Source organism: Crinia signifera, chromosome 1, assembly GCF_055691185.1.
Source record: "Crinia signifera chromosome 1, ASM5569118v1, whole genome shotgun sequence".
NCBI lineage: Eukaryota > Metazoa > Chordata > Amphibia > Anura > Myobatrachidae > Crinia > Crinia signifera.
The window spans coordinates 200,449,859-200,464,534 of record NC_139217.1 but is presented as its reverse complement, the minus strand read 5'-3'; the positions used below and the strand labels follow the sequence as shown (position 1 = coordinate 200,464,534).

At 44.1% G+C, this 14,676-nt stretch overlaps 1 protein-coding gene across 1 annotated transcript in view; it reads left to right on the top strand.

The window, feature by feature from the left end:
* Positions 1–14,676, top strand: part of BTC (betacellulin) — a 108,617-nt gene that overhangs the window by 9,175 nt on the left and 84,766 nt on the right. The gene's annotated exons all lie outside the window — the stretch shown is intronic.

Genomic DNA, 14,676 nt, shown 5'->3' with positions numbered 1-14,676 from the left:
CATTCAATTCCAAATCGCTGGGCCTTCAATATGATATATTGATATATTTTTTATTTTTTAAGGGTAATTTAATGCTGTTCATGTTCTTTGAGGGCAGATTACTCTGGGACCAAACGTTCCAGTTTCACTGGACCAAAATCATTCAAAGCCCACTCAAAGGTTCTTCAATATAATACTTGTCTCATGTAAATGGGTCAGTTAGTTCCGAAGATATAGCTGGTTAAATGAGATAACTGGTTAAAGGGGGGTGGGGGTGGTTTTCTCTCACCCTCACACCAGAAAATGCAGGGACTAGGCTGGTGTAAAAGGGGCCAACCTGGGAATGCATTTTCTGGTGTGAAAAGGGTATTATTTCAAATAGCCTATACCTGCAGTGCTCTGAATGCAGCCAGGCTCTGCCACTGTCAGTGGCTATCACTTCTGCCTGGCGGCGGCTGTCCCCCATTTACTGCGAGCATGTATTCCCCCTTGGAAATGAGCATGTAATCCCACATGGCAACGAGCATGGAACCTATGGCAATGAGCATGGAACCCTTGGCAATGAGCATGTAGATAAGCAGCACTTATGTAGCATAATTTTTAATAGACATTATGGTGTTTGGCATAATACATAATGGACATAATGGCGTGTAATTTAACATGTAATGGACATTATGTTTAATGCACGCATTTGGTGGACAATGTCCCTGTTTATGAAGCAGTATGTGAATTTTGGCTCATTCCATTTGGCATCATGTGTAAGGGGCAAGTATAATGGGGTCTAGTATTTTGTTGCATAATGTGTAGAAGTTGTATATGGTGTTGTACACTACACTCAAGGACATGCCCCCTGTTGAGTGACTACACCCCCTTTTCTAAAGTGCGCCTTCGGCGCGAGCACAATTACATCCTTCACTTTTGTCGCCATGGTGGGCCTGCGCACTTTAAATGCCAGGGCCTATTTTTAATCCCATTCCCACCCTCTCTCTGCCGCTCTCTTAGCATGTACACTGGCACCACTAACACCGCCCCTCCCCCACCCAAACCCTCTTTTATCATGGTGCTCCCCCTGTCATTTTATCCTGGATCCGCCCCTGGGTGGGCCTACCTGAATCTATCAAGGGACCAGCACTGGCCCATTTTGTGCGTGTCACCCTACCCTCACTGTTACACGTTGAATCGGCTTGCCAAGATTTGGTTGTAGAGAGGGTCCACAGGGTGAGACCACCGTCAACACCCTCCAGACCACGCCCTCGAGTCACGTTATTCAGATGCCTTAATTACCTCCATAAGATGGAAATTTGGTCAGCCTCAAGAAAAGCTAAAGACCTCGGGCGAAATGTAATAGGGTGCGATTTTTTTCGTAAGAAAAAAATCGCACCAAATCGCACCTTTAAAAATCGTGGTTTTTTGCCACGAATTCGCATATGTAATGAGATGCGAATTTGCGGCAAAAAAGTGCGATATGGTGCAATTTCGGACGATTTTTAAGTCCTGAAAATGTGCGATTTTCAGTCATGAAAATCGGCACATTTTCAGTACAGTGCGCTGTGTTGAAAAAAAGAAAAAAAATGGCGTGCAGTCCCCCTCCTAAGCATAACTAGCCCCGGGCTCAAAAAGCCGGTGCTGGTATCATAAAATCAGAGGGACAAACAAATAGGGGTTCCCTTGATTTAATGAAACCAGCACCAGGCTCAAGGTCCAGCGCTGGTTCCCAAAATATGGGGGACAAAATGACTAGGGGTTCCCCGTATTTTAAGAACCAGCACCAGACCCAACCAGCCAGCAGAGTAATGCCACCGCCGGGGGACACTTATTATATAAGGTCCCGCGGCCAAAGCATTATCCCCGTGGCTGGTCAGCATGGGCAGGGGTCTTGGGGAAGTGGGGACCCCCCCAATGAAGGGGTCCCCCCCCTCCAGGACTTACCAGCCCATGCTGAAAGTCCGGGGCTGTCCCCGATGCCCCTGGGCGGTGGGCATCGGGCTGATGAAAAGTGTAAAAAAAAAGAATAAAAAGTATTGTCTTATACTGTAGAACTATGAGTCCCAGTAAGCCTACCCCGCATGCTGGGACTTGGAGAACCACAAGTCCCAGCATGCGGGGCATTAAAGGGCTCCTGATTGGCCGCTAGGCGGCCAATAGAATCATCTGGAGGAAAGGCGTGGAAGATGAAACATCTCTGCGCCCCTCCAGTCCGTGAGCGGGTACCAGCCGGGAGCAGCACGTCTGCCGGAGAAGATGCCGGGGTCGTCGCCGGGGACCAGGTGAGTAGGATTTCCTTCCTTAGGTACCCCTTTTGAATTACTTCGGATTCTGGCCCCTGGAGACATCAGCCCTGGAGCCCAGGACCCCGGACCAGCCCCGGAACCAGGACCAAGGCCCCGGAACCGGACTCTTCAGCCCAGGAGCCCTGGACCCAGGATCCAGGGACCGACCTACGGGCTCAAGGTAGGTAAGTATCAGTATGTGTGGGCTGTGGATGTATTAAACTTTTATTTTTCTGGGTGTCAGTGTGTTTTATTTAACTATTTTTTGTACTGTGGAACTACAAGTGCCAGCGGGCCCTTTAATGCCCCGCATGCTGGGACTTGTGGTTCTCCAAGTACCAGCATGCGGGGTAGGCTTGCTGGGATTCATAGTTCTACAGTATAAGACAATACTTTTTATTCTTTTTTTTACACTTTTCATCAGCCCGATGCCGACCGCCCAGGGGCATCGGGGACAGCCCCGTACTTTCAGCATGGGCTGGTAAGTCCTGGAGGGGGGGACCCCTTCATTGGGGGGGTCCCCACTTCCCCAGGACCCCTGCCCATGCTGACCAGCCACGGGGATAATGCTTTGGCCGCGGGACCTTATATAATAAGTGTCCCCCGGCTGTGGCATTACCCTGCTGGCTGGTTGGGTCTGGTGCTGGTTCTTAAAATACCGGGGACCCCTAGTCATTTTGTCCCCCGTATTTTGGGAACCAGCGCTGGACCTTGAGCCTGGTGCTGGTTTCATTAAATCAAGGGAACCCCTTTTTGTTTGTCCCTCTGATTTTATTATACCAGCACCAGCTTTTTGAGCCCGGGCTGGTTATGCTTAGGAGGGGGGACCGCACGCCGTTTTTTTTCTTTTTTTTTGTTTTAACTATTTTTTTTACAACAGAACCATGCACAGATCTCAATGATCTGTGCATGTTTCTGATAAAATCGCCAGTCAGAACCTGGTCTATTTTTTTTGCGATTTTTAGTAACCTTTACTAAAAATCGCAACTCATTAAATATGCGAGTTCTATAATTTTTAATGGGAAAACATCTGGATGCGATTTTTAGTCTAACTAAAAATCGCACCTTTAAAAAATGCGATTTTTGCCGCAAATCGCACCCTATAAAATATGCGATTTTCGGGAAATGCCCGAAAACTGCATATTTTGCGCAAAAAAAAAGCCTCCCATTACATTTCGCCCCTGAATTGGGAAGGCAACAGGCTCCATATCTTCCAACATTACTCAGCGGAGCTTTCTAAAGCAAGAAAGGCCTTCTCTCCTCTCTGCTCACAACTGGCAACCGAAGGACGCAAATTCGGCCTTTTATACCCAGCAAAAATGAGAATCTATGATGGCAGTTCATTCAAGGACTTTAATAATCCTAAAGATGCCTCTGCATACATCAAAGAACTGTCACGTGCATCAGCGGCTGATATCTCTGATCCTGGTTCATGAATCTGCTGTAATAATATGAGCTTCTAAATATTTGAAGCACACTTGAACCAGGGTTGCCTACCCTCCCGGAATGGCCAGGAGGGTCCCGGAAATCGGGTCCCCCTCCCGGCCCCCCGGAAAGGGGGGCAACCCTCCCGCATTAACCCCAATCCCCCGCGATCTGCCCCTCGGCGGGGGGGTCCGTGAGTAAAATGACGCGATTGCGTCATTTTAACCCCGCCCCCCGTCATGCAATGCCTGAAATACCGGCATTGCACGACAGGGGCGTGGCTAAAATGACGCGATCACTGTAGGCACGCCCCCCAACAGGGAATACCGTCTGTGGCTCCGCCCCCAATCTGTCTCTTAAGTTCCCGGCGATAGCCCCGCCCCCCTGTATAATGGAGCTGGCTGCCCTCTCCCAGAAGGCAGCCAGCAAAAGTCGGCAAGTATGACTTGAACGCATTTTGTCACCTCACAGACACTCTTAGACCTGAACACTGCGGCTGACAATACTGCTATGACTGGCTAAACAAGCCCAACTGGAAACTGCTGCTGAGGATGTAGTGCTGCCCCCTGAGTTCACAGGAAAAGAGGGACACTCATTGCCCCCTCTGTCAACATATTTCCCCAACTCCACTTCACCCACCCCCTCCCTTCTCCCCGGTCTCTTCACAGGTTACCTAACAGCCTCTAATATATATATTTTTTTTTTATAAATCTTTTTTATTAAAGCACTACATTACAAGCATAGCAGCAACAATTTCTATGCAATACAATAAAACTTTTCAATGACATAGGAATATAAGTGATTAATACAGTAAAACATATAATTGTTGTAATATTCCTTTCTTATATAAACGTTCTCAATAACATTGCACTGAAATAACGTATCTTTTCTGACCCAATACAGAAATGTTCGCTATGTCTGTTCCAGCCTCTAATATTTACCGACTGATTTGGTCATTGATTATGCTAGGATATTAAGAAGAGTAAATAGATGTTAATGCCATCACCTGCTCTGCGGTCAGACATGGACAGTTAATTCATCTACATTAAGCCTATATGTTATTAGTTCTCGTAATGTGGATATTGGAAACATCTAAAACTACTGGGGTGAAGGGTAGACGGAGACAACGGCCGATGTTTAATATGTTGTTTATTGCTAATGTTTCTTTCTTCATGTTATACGGAAGTCTAGCTCTATGTGGCTTTGCCCTAGGGCCTTATATTTTAGTCTCTCCGTTATGGAGGCCCTGTCCTCTAGTTCTCACTTTCTCTCTATTTCTCGCTTTTTCCCTCCCAATGTCTAAAACCCCCCCACTCATACAGGTGGTTATATATATATAACTTAATTTTGCATAGTGCTGTAAGACTGGCGGTCATTCTATGGATCTTTTTAAGACTTTTAGCCCTTCCACTTATCTTGTACCTCCCAAATAAGAAGTATTATGCCTGACCTTACGATGTGCTCCTGGAGCATCGGGGGCATAAATTCACCAGCTAAACGCAGGGAAGTGTTATTATATCTAAATAAAAATAATATTGATTTGGCTTTTTTGCAGGAGACCCACCTGACTCAGTCCGAGACCCTGAAATCGCAGATGCTTGGCTGGTCTGTGGTAGCTTTCGCATCCATTACCTCCAAGGCAAGGGGAGTGGTGATACTGGCAAAGCGTTCTCTTCCTCTGGAAACCTCTAACATAGGGCCTTATTCGAGTTCACTCTTTCAGACAAAATCCTTCTTAGATGGACAAAACCATGTGCACTGCAGGGGGGCAGATGTAATTTGTGCAGATCTAATTAGTTTTGGGTGGGGTTTTACTTCAAAGTGAGATCTATATTGCAGTGTTAAAATAAAGCAGCCAGTATTTCCCCTGCAAAGAATCACCAAAAAATCACCAAATCTATTTCTATCTGCACATGTTACATCTGCCCCCCTGCAGTGCACATGGTTTTGTCCATCTAAGAAGGATTTTGTCAGAAAGAGTGAACTCGAATAAGGCCCATAGTGACAGATGAAAATGGCAGGCATGTGGTGGCCTCTGTCTGCATAACTGGCAAGAAACACACAGTGGCAAACATTTACGCACCCTCCCCATACTCCAAACACTTTATGCGCACCATGAGAGCAACCCTTACCCCATATATAGAAGAAAACCTTATAATAGGGGGCGACTTTAATCACTTCACCCTTGCTTGATCGATCTAATACTAGGATTACGCTCCCTCCATTACCAAAACTAGGTTTACCATTATTTCAGGACTCAGTACAGGTCATAGATGTATGGAGAGCCTAACACCCCCTAGATAGAGACTACACATTTCTCTCTTCTGCACATGGAACATTTTCTCGCAATGATTATATTTTCACTTCTAATTCTATATTCCCACAACTCATTCAGTCTTCCATGGCCCCACTTGTGCTCTCTGACCATTCAATGGTTATAGCCAGACTCCAAATTCCAGAAAACCCGAACACTACCAAACTATGGAAATTCCCAGCTAGATTCTGCAAATCAAATACATTTAAAACTCTCCTGGAGACCGAGGTGCAAAAATACAACGCTGACAGTACTGAAACAGCGCGCACGAACCCCTCTTTATTTTGGATGGCCTTAAAGCCAGTTATAAGAGGTGCTGTAATATCCTTTACCACGGCCTCTATCAAGAGTTACACAAATAAATATTTAACCCTGCAACAAGCACTGACAGACGCATACCAGAAATTTAAATCTGACCCCACATCAGTATCCAAACAGGCATTCCTCTTGGCAAAAACCCACTTTAACGAATACTTGACAGATCTGGGGGATAGATATCTCTTCTCAGTGCATTATAAATATCATCGATTCAGAAACAAAACAGGGAAGTTATTGTCCAATTTACTGAAGGGCACTCGAAAACCAGCGATAGTCCTCCCCTTACGTGAAACAGATGGGACACTGACATCCACAAACGAACAGATAGCACACACAATGCAAAATTTCTATGACTCATTATACTCCTCCTACCTTCGGGGGCCCCTGGCTCCCCACTCCCCCTCACAGGCCTCAGAGACCTCTCCCAAGCTATGGGACACCCTGCCTTTCCCAAATCTAACAAGCACTATGGCTGATTCTCTGATCTCCGCTGTTACGACAGAGGAGGTAGCTAAAGTCATTCGCCGTTTAAAAACGAGCAAAGCCCCAGGCCCTGACGGATATTGTGGGGAATTCTATAAACTCATGGCCCCAACACTCACCCCTATTATAGCTGCAGCCTTCAATGACATTATCTCCGCACGCACTCCCCACTTCACTTCAATTCGGCCATCCTGAAAATACTCCCTAAACCCGACAGAGACTTATCATTACCCGGCTCATACGGCCCAATTTCCCTGCTTAATCTTGACTACAAGCTATTAGCGACAATTATGGCAGACAGATTAAAACAACTAATGACACATATCATACACCCCGACCAGACAGGGTTTATTTCCGGTAGGCATTCGGTGGTAAATGTCAGAAAAGTCATTGCAGCCCTGGTCACCTCTCAAAACTCCACACCACCTATACAAACTGCAATCATCTCCTTAGATGCAGAGAAGGCTTTTGACTTCATAGAATGGCCCCACCTATATGACACTTAGAAAATTTAAATTCCCTGAGCCCTTTATAAACACCATAAGCCTGCTGTACCACTGCCCCCAAACTCGAATTTCATGTAACGGAATCTTATCCAACCCTTTTGTGATAAAGAAAGGGACCAGACAGGGATGTCCGCTCTCCCCCCTGCTGTTCGCCATTGCTCTGGAACCCTTGGCAATGCTTCTTAGAGCATCACAGGTCTACAAAAGGAATAAAAACAGGCACACGGGAACTGAAAATGGCGTTGTTTGCGGATGACATGCTCCTCTTTGTACCAGACCCCCTTACTTCAATCCCAGAAAATCTTAGGCTTATAAATATATTCGGAGAGTCAGCAGGTTATAAAATCAACGTTACAAAATCTGAGCTTTTACCAATCAACATATCACCCGAAAACCTTCTCTCTCTAAGGGCCTTATTCTAGTTCACTCTTTCTGACAAAATCCTTCTTAGATGGACAAAACCATGTACACTGCAGGGGGGCAGATGTAAAATGTGCAGAGAGCATTAGATTAGGGTGAGTTATTTTGTTTCTGTGCAGGGAAAATACTGGCTGCTTTATTTTTACACTGCAATATAGATCTCACTTTGAAGTAAAACCCCACCCAAATCTAACTCTCACTGCACAAGTAACATCTTCCCCCCTGCAGTGCGCATGGTTTTCTCCATCTAAGAAGGATTTTGTCAGAAAGAGTGAACTAGAATAAGGCCCTAAGTACCAGTACCTCTCTTAAAATCACACAAACACACTTAAAATATTTAGGGATACTGATACGTAAATCCGTTGCAGACATCTACACCCTGAACTATACAAAGTTATCTCTACCATTGTCACCAAACTGGAAGGATGGATGGATGGATCTCCGTCTGTCTTTACTAGGAAGAATAGCTGTGTTGAAATCAATAATTTTTCCCAAAATACTTGTCATGCAGTTGTTACCATTCTGCATTTCCAAACTTGATAACCAAAAGATCAGAAAAGCCATGACACGTTTTCTAGGGAGAGGACAAAAATCTAAGATAGCATACACAAAATTAGTGATGACCAGAGAGGAGGGAGGCACAGGGGTCACCGATGTTATGTCATATTCTATATCCATTCTGGCAAGATACGCAGCAGAATGGATACCTTGCCATAGCAATTTTACTGACCTATCACTGGATCGGTTAAATCTTCTCTCCATATTCACCAAATGTTTTACTACACTTATACCACCCGATATCTTACATCATCCTTTGTTCCATGACACATATACAAGCTGGGTTCAACTTCATAAGAAATTGAAAGGGAAATGAAACGCTACCCCATACGTACACCTCTGGGGGAACCCATCATTTACTCCTTCACTACACAACTCCATTTTTCTTCAGTGGCAGGAGAAAGGCTTACACACGGCCAATCAGATATTTGATCCTGGCGGCACAATATTCACATTCTCTGAGTATGAGACACATTCTCCCTTCCTAATTCATACTTTTATATGTATCTTGGTACTTATGTAATATCTGGGCTCCCGTTTTTCTCATGAGACCGTGTCCCCTCGCGGGGCTCGCTGCGCTCGCCACGCTTCGGGCACGGTGGCTCGCTGCGCTCGCCACACTGTATAAAATCAACTCCATGCGTAGTTGGATAGTAGGGGTATGAAAAAATGGGGTGCATTTAACATGGGAGCCCAGATAATACATAAGTACCTGTATCTTCAAACGCGGCATTATGTAAAGTCACTACACCTTTCACGTACAGCCCAACAATCCACCTGCCCCATTTTGAAGGTTATGAGAAGATGGGAACAACACCCATATAAGATAACAAATATTTACACCCTACTAGTTAATGAGCCAGCAGTTGTGTTGATGAGGCATAATGCAGACAGATGGCACCAAGATGTAAAGCAGATCACCTCCAGTGAGGACCTAACGGGGACCCTTGTGTCCACCATGCATACCTTACACTCTGCATATTTGCAGGAGGTGCATCTCAGAACCCTGCACAGGGCTTATTGATCACCAAGTGTTAGAGCACATTTTGTTCCAGAGGTTGATGGAAGCTGCCCTAAATGTAGAGGGTTGGGAGCATCCTTTTATCATTCATTCTGGGACTGCTACAAAATTAGACGTTTCTGGAACAAGGTAATTGCTTTTGTAAACTTTACGTTCCAGGTACGTCTAATACCACAGCCAAGGGCATGTTTATGCATTAATTTCTCAGACTGGGCAGATGAGGATCGTCATAAAATAATTTACCCCTTGCTTATTGTTATTTTTACTATATCCAAAAAGCTCATCCTGAAACATTGGATAGCCAAAACAAGCCCCACTGTCCGGGAACTACAAAGGATGTTACTAGAACAAATGTATTATGGTAGGAACTCGGCATAATTCGGCAAAAAATGGGACTTGTATATCCAAACCTTGGACACTGAAACCCAGTCCAGAATCTATCGCTTCTCGGAACATCAATCTTGGTCCCTATTGTGCACCTCCACATGATTGACTAACAGGACAGACCCTGCCTAGAGCCCCACAGAGGTTGATTATTTCACGCATAGACGGACCTTACACAAGTCAGAGTGGAGCAGGGTCAATTGTACTGGTAAAATATAGCCAATCAATATCTACTGGAGGAAAGTGGTGGGCTAGAGTATTTGATGACTGACTAGGCCGACAGTCATTATGGATTACCTCACCTACCTCCCACTCCCCCCTTTCTTTCTCTCTCTTCTTTCTTCTTCTTACTACCTATCCTGTTCTTCTAATATCGTAGAAGTTATTATGTTTATGTTGTTTATAATTGAGATCTCACTGGATCTTTAAGGCTAATTGGTATTTAGTAACAAGTGTGTAACATAAAAGTAGTTGAAGCTGGTGACTATGGAAATACATTTTTGGACTCGCTCCGGATTGAGCTCTTTGTACAATTATATCATCTTGATCACCCAGCATATATGCACAGTATGTTTACACAATCCTCTTTTTACATTACTTATAGCCATACTGATTTTTTTGTTGTACTTTGAATGCATCTTGATTGCACTTATGTCTTTTTTTTTTCTCCTCCTTGTAAAATCAATAAATAAAACGTTTATTCATAAAAAAAAAAAAAGATCACTAAGAGGATCTACACTATCATCTCTAACACGATTCAGCCATTTTCCGATAACTTTAAAATCTTACTTTCTCCTAATACTTTTTTCTTTTTCATTTATTCCTATAGTCTTTTGTTCACTATTCACATCCAGTACTATTCTTGTCAATATCATTAATATTGACAATAACAATTTTTATGAATTATCCCCCACCATCAGTATTATTACCTCCTGGCGTTATTTCACTTGATTTACAGCATAGACTTTAAACACCTCTAGCTCCATCGCTCTGTGCTGAAAGACTGACAGCTCCATGATCCACTAATCAGAAACTAATTGGGTATACAGACCAATTAGAATCGATCTCGACCCATCACCAACCTCGGACCAACCCTCTCACCTCCCCTCACAAATTACAGTGGTGGCGTGGCCAAATCCCCTCCCAGAGGCCAGGCCGCTTTTATTTTACTGGGGCTCGCCCCTGCATATTGATATATTGATAAAAGGAGCTTATATGATGTTTTTTGTGCATGCGCAGTAGTAAAAATTGCACAACTGCACAAATATCAGTAAAGTGCCCACCTCTGAATCAGACCCTGTGATGGCATTTTGTGGAGCCTGGCTCACAGAACACCCTGACAAGGAAAACATTATTGTTTGAAGTACACAGGATCATTGATGCTTCTTAATGTTTGCATTATTATTGGAGTTACTATTTGATATGGACATTATTACTATGGCTATTTTGACCACCTTGATGGTTGCTTATAGTTAGAAAGGAGCATTTACTGCTCTGATTATTCCAAGCTCATTGATGTCATGCATGCCATCTCATTAATACATTTTGCATTAGGTTTAAGGGCCTTATTAAGCAAGGCTTGCTATGCAGTGGTAGTTAGCTGCTTAGTGAGCACTGAAACGCCGCCTAGCCGAATGTGTGCACACACACACACACACCCCAGCCTCTGTCTGAATCCCCTCCTTACCATGCGAGGGGATGTACGCGAACACATCACATCGAAGGGGAGAGAAATCATTCAATGGCTGCCGACCATCTAATGATTGCTCTACCCTTCAGATATAAGTCAGTCTGCGCAAACACTGACCATCAGGGCTGGGGCCGAATTCGTATTGCTACGAGCAATCCAGAATAGGCTTCTCAGTGCATTGATTCTGGTAGATCACCACTAAATACGTGAACAGTAAGTAGATCCCAGGTCAAAAAAGTCCGGCTACCCCTGTTCTATAACGTAAAGGAATATTTGTAATTTTTTCATTAGATTTTACCTGACCTTTTACCTGATCATTTGAGCTGCTACAGTAGGCGAGAATAATGCCTTTTTTCCCTGTCATCTGTCACAACATTTTTATTCTTTATACAGTAGCCAGGGAGCAGTGTGATCAAGTTATGCCTTCCCAGGGGCTGTGCTCTGCAATGATAGCTCTGATAAACCCAACCATTCAAAACTTGGGCAGGCAGGGATCTGCAGCTTCATTCTGTATTAACCCTGAAAGGTGCTTTTAAGGAGAGAAACACAGTGGAAAGCATGGTTTGGGATGTCAGCTGCATAACATGATGGTTATATGTCATTCCAGGGACCGTGCTGTGTAGCTCTAATGTTGCATAGGTGAAAAATGTTAACTTTTTCTCAGTTTTTTGGGGATTCCCCTGTTCTGCTGGAGAGACGATTTTTCGAGAGGTGATACTATGCTGTCTGCACTCTACAGCAGTTGCCCGTGCAGATCCTGCCAACCTACAGTAGGGAATGACCTGTTAAGCAGGGGGCCTGGCTACCGGAGTGAATGGGTGGGTCTTCGAGCGGCTGCTGGTGGGCCCTCTATGTATGTATGGACCCGATACTGCAATTCCCTGATGGTGGCCCTGGCTGCATGTATTTAGTTTTGGGTGTGGGTCCACAGTAATTAGGTTAACAGTGTCTAGGTCTACCTAAAAAGTTCAACATGCACAGGGTCAACACGGAAAAAGTGTCTACAAGCAAAATGCTGAAACTGAGATGGTCTGGAAAAAATGCCCTGGGATTGGCTTCCCGTCTAACAATCAAACACTATAAACTTGAATTGAAACCGTATAGATCCTGCAATATTGTTCTATTGCAGGAATGCCTCATGCCATTATGCTAAATATTTGCAAAGTCCTAGACATTAGGCGTTGGCTTATAGTCTTGCAACACTGCCAAATACTGTATTCACAAAAATCTCAATTGAGTGTAAAAAAAAAAGTCCCAATGTGTTCATAGACTGTATGTGCTGGCATTATTTATACAGCAGTGTAACATGATGCCATCTTACATTCGTACCATACAAAGGTGATTTCCCAGTGGCCTATGACAGGCATCTGCAGCCACCTCTAAGTTAGGGTACAGGGATATTTTTACTGAAAACAAATTTACAATTACAAATCTGCGTATGTAACAAATACATCACTATTGAATTAGCTGCCACCACTTCACAAATCTCTTCTCATAACAAATTGCGTCACTCTCAGCACATAATCATATCTTAACTTTTTCCTAAATAACTTTCAGAACTTTTTGTAATCATTATGAGCGGACTTTGTAGAAATCCCATTGATTTTTATGTGATGCAGATGGTTGTATTTGGCAAGGGAAACGCTACAACCTTGTAAAACCCTGTGCTTAAATAGTGGGTGTGACCCTTCCCCAATCACAGTCTTTAGTTTCTTCTCTTTTTTTATTATTCCTTTGGAATGGGGTATGGGTTAAGTGTTTTCATGAGACCGCATACCTCTTGGTTAATTGCAATATTTATTTAATGTTGTTGAAATATAAATAAAAATATAATAAATGGTCATGCATTCATGCGTGTCCTGCCATGCTTTATTTAAAGATTGGTTTGAATGTTATCTCTAAAGTTTGTACACACTAGTAGATCAACTGATCTGCAGATATAGCTCTCATCAAAATGGGCATACACACTTCCCGATCCGTCATGTCTGACATCACAACTTATATGTGCCCACCAACTTGAGCTGTCACCAACGGCTCCGCTGTGGGCAGATCACTCATACACACAGGCCCTTAATCAGATCTGATTGCAGTATAAATTTGTTCTCAAAATGGGCAAAACCACGTGCTCTGCAGGTGGGGCAGAAGTAACATGTGCAGAGAGAGTTAAATTTGGGTGGGGTGTGTGGAAACTGAAATCTAAATTGCAGTGTAAAAACAATGCAGACAGCATTTACACAGAAACAAAATAACTCACACAAATCTACATCTGCCCCACCTGCAGTGCACATGGTTTTGCCTATTTTGAGAACCAATTTGGGTACTTGTGTAATATCACGGCGCCCCCGATATTAAGTCGCACGATTTTTCATCGCATCCCATGCCATCCCATGCCATACACTCGATGCACAGCGATGCAATTTAAGCCCCCTATACGATTTTAAATTGTATTAGCACCCTAATGGGTGCTTACAATGTTAAATGAACCCCCACGCCACCCCCAGTATGAACGTGAACCCGAAGCGTGGCGCCCCCACTATCCACATCGGCGTGGAGTTGATTTTATATAGTGTGGCGAGCGCAGCGAGCCCCGCGAGGGGACGCGTATTACTTTACATGTATTTTGCGGCCCCTCGCGGGGCTCACTGCGCTCGCCATGCTTCGGGCTCGCTGCGCTCGCCACACTATATAAGATCAACTCCACGCCGACGTGGATAGTGGGGGATGAAAAGGTAGGAGGACGCGTACCGCCGCCCCTCGCGGGCTCGCTGCGATCGCCACGCTTCGGGTTCACGTTCATAGTGGGGGTGGCGTGGGGGTCCATTTAACATTATAAGCCCCCATTAGGGTGCTTATACAATTTCTAATCGCATCACATTGTATGGCATTGTATGCCATATACAATGCCATACAATTTTAACATTGTATGACATCGGGGGACATCGCTGAACATCGCATCGCATACCATTGCATGCCTTATGGTCTGCGATGCGATGGGCGCCATGATAATACACAAGTACCCAAATTTGTACTGCAATAAGATCTGAATAAGAGCCACGGCATGATACACAATATATCTTTAAAATCAACACAGCAAATGTGATATACTGTATCTGTAAACAGTGCCGTTCACACAGATATATCCCTGGTACACATCTTTATTCTGTGAACACACACAAAAATGTATCTTTCCAATCTTTTTGGTGTCAACAAAATCTGGTACTATACGGGAGCAAAGGACAATCAACCATTTAGATAAAAACAATTTTTCTGATGAGTTTGCTAAATTAAGTGGCTTTAACTAATTTGTC